This window comes from Canis lupus, chromosome 9 (assembly GCF_048164855.1).
Source record: "Canis lupus baileyi chromosome 9, mCanLup2.hap1, whole genome shotgun sequence".
In the NCBI taxonomy this organism is placed as follows: domain Eukaryota; kingdom Metazoa; phylum Chordata; class Mammalia; order Carnivora; family Canidae; genus Canis; species Canis lupus.
In genome coordinates, this window is record NC_132846.1 from 38,762,413 (window position 1) to 38,765,609 (window position 3,197).

The 3,197-nt window shown below is 34.5% G+C and overlaps 1 pseudogene; it reads left to right on the forward strand.

Moving 5' to 3' along the window:
* The first annotated feature begins 1,221 nt into the window (after window positions 1-1,221).
* LOC140639489 (large ribosomal subunit protein P1 pseudogene) lies at window positions 1,222-1,600 on the forward strand (annotated as a pseudogene).
* The last annotated feature ends 1,597 nt before the right edge of the window (window positions 1,601-3,197 follow it).

The window sequence follows — 3,197 nt, forward strand, 5'->3', positions numbered from 1 at the left end:
ACCAGACAGAGTGCTTATATTTGTGTGATGATGCATGAAAAATGAAGATAAGTAATTTTGTATTTGTCTTTTAAGAGCAAATACACCATTATAAGAAAAAAGCATAGATTAGCATCCTTCTTGGCATATACCAAAAATGATCCTATTTATATGAAAGAACTGTAATTGCACAAGATGTACAGAGCATTAGTTTGGCAAGAAGATCAATCCTGTACTGTGGTGTATGACTGTGACTCAAATTTCCTTATTCTTTCCATAGTTTTATAGTCACTCTATCAGCTAACATTCTTTTCTAAAATATTTGCTTATTTGTTCAATACTTTTTCAATACTCCCAAGAAATTAGCAGCAGCCGCAGCAAAAAGCTCACTTCTGGAAGAATTATTAACTAGTTAAGAGTTAGCTGATGAAAAAAATGACAGCAGGAGTGATAGTCTTGCTTATAGTGAAGCTTTAAAAAAAAGAATTTATTTATTCATTTGACAGGGAGAGAGCAAGAGAGAGCACACACAGGCAGAGTGGCAGGCAGAGGGAGAGGGAGAAGCAGGCTCCCTGCCAAGCAGAGAGCCCAACATGGAGCTTAGCTCCAGGACCCTGGGATCATGACCTAAGCCAAAGGCAGATGCTTAACTGACTGAGCCACCAGGTGCCATAGTGAGGCTTTTAAAGGTTCAAGAAAATAAACAGTCCTAATCTGTTAGATTTAGTGTAAATTTCTGATTATCATATACACGTATTTCTGACTGTTAAAGAGATAGTACACTTTCCTACATACCCTGTGTGGAGACAGACTTTATAGTTAGAAGACTCAGGTGATATAAATTGGTATAAGACTTGGAACTCTCCAACCACATTTTAAGAGTAGATGAAGAATAATAGAACTAGCTTTGTAACATAAGGGCTTACTGAATAATTCAGAATTCTATAGAAAGAAAAAATTAAAATAAAGTACTTTTGCCCTGTATTGTGATATAGGTACACAATAACAGAATAAAGACTGTTCAAACTAAAGTCATCAAGGAGAGTTAAAAAATGGCACTAAGACAAATAAATAACATAGAGAATTAAGAAAGTCAACTTTTAGAAGGAAGAGACTTCCCTCAGCTGTTGCTAAGGTACTTGGACCTTCTAAGGAAGCTAAGGCCATGGTGTAGTGAGGCCCTCACTTCATCCTATACCAGCATCCATTGCCAGCATCACCCGCCTAGCACTTGCTTGCACAATGGCCTCCATCTCATTGCTCACCTGCATCTATTTGGCCCTCACCCTGCATGATGATGAGGTGATGGTCAGGAGGGATAAAGTGAATGCCTTCATTAAATCACCTGGTGTAAATGTTGACCCTTTCTGGCTGGGCTTGTTGGGAAAGTCCCTGGCCAATGTCAACATTGGGAGCCTCATCTGCAGTGTTAGGGCTGGTTGATCTGCCTCAGTAGCTGGCACTACAACCAGCAGAAAATCCTGTTCCCTCCACCTCTGCTGCCCCAGCTGAGGAGAAGACAGTGGAAGCAAAGAAAGAAGAATATCAGAAATCTGACGATGACATGGACTTTGGTCTTTTTGACCACAGTTCTTTTGTAACCTGTTCAATTAAAAGCTGAACTCTTAAAAAAAAAAAAAAAAGTAGGAATGGTAGAAACAGAATTTACTAGAGACAAAATAAAAATAAGTTCTTCATATAAGAAGTAAATTACGTGGTAACAAATGAATAGGAAATATTAAAATAGCACGTAACATTGAAAATATGGGGGTTCAAATACTACATTAGGGCCACAGGTAGAAATTTTGATCTTTTGAGCAAAAATAAATAATATGAAACTTTTAGAAGGAACATCGTGTATCTGCATCCTCATCACAGATCCATATTGGGAAGGGATTTGCAAATGTAGACTATGAGTTGGAAAGAAGGCAAGATTATAAAGCAAAAAATTTTGTCATAACCTAAGAAATGACTGGTAATAGATAATGCTAGAATAAGTTATAACAATAGAAATAATAGTGAATGCTGTGTTACAGAAAGGATTCAAGCAGCACTTAAATGACTATGTATCAGGGTATCATAGAAAGTGAAAAATTAGAATAAGTAAATTACTTAGGCTTCATTTTAAATCCAAGTATTATTTTTCTCATGTTAATTTCCTTTGTTTATATTGCTTTTCCTGACCCTATTCCTCTTAGTTATAAAAATTTCATTTATTTCTCTTTGTTGTAAATATCAATTGCAAAATCTATCACTACACCTGTTTACTACTGCATGTTATTTACTGCGGTAAAAATTATGACTAAGGAAATACAAAGAGTGAAAAACATCCTTTCAGGAGATAATATCTCATTAAATATGCAACTTGTGTCAAAAATTTCATACTATTATAATTTTTCATATTACAGAATTAAAATACATTCTCTGTAGAAAAGTTTATTTTTTTTATTTTTTTATTTTTTCTGTAGAAAAGTTTAGAATTCAAACAAAATATAAATCATCCTGTGGGCTAAGAAAGAAAAACTTTTTTAAAAACTCTTCTCCCTTCTTCCCCTTTCACTTTTTGGAACAGAGCATTAATATTATAAACTATATAGTCTGGAATGCTGTTAGTGCATATTTTTAGTGGTCAGAATCACTGTATTTTTAGAAAGTTAAACACATCTTCCATCATGTGAGGACACAGTGAGAGGATAGGTGTGAGCAAGGAAATAGTCCCTCACCAGATACCAAATCTGCCAGCACTTTGATCTTAGACTTCCCAGCCACCAGAATTGTGAGAAAATGACAAAATGGAAAAACTCATGGAAAAGAGAACAAGAGGCAGTACTGACTATCAGGGACCTAATCAGTATGGATGTAAATAAGATGTTGGAACTAGAGTTTAGAATAATGATTATAAAGATACTAGTTAGACTTGAAAAAAGTAAGAAGACAATAGAGAATCCTTTTATCGAGAAACAAAAGAACTAAAATCTAATCAAGTCAAAGTAAAAAAAAATATTAATGAGTTGTAATAAAAAAAAAAAAATGGAGCTCTAACAGCTAGGATAAATGAACCAGAAGAGAAAATTAGTGATATAGAAGACAAAATGATGGAGAACAAAGAAGCTAATGAAAAAAGAGATAAACAACTACTAGATCATGAGGGGAGAATTTGAGAGGTAAATGATACCATAATGCAAAACAATATTAAAAATAATAGGGATCCCAGAAGA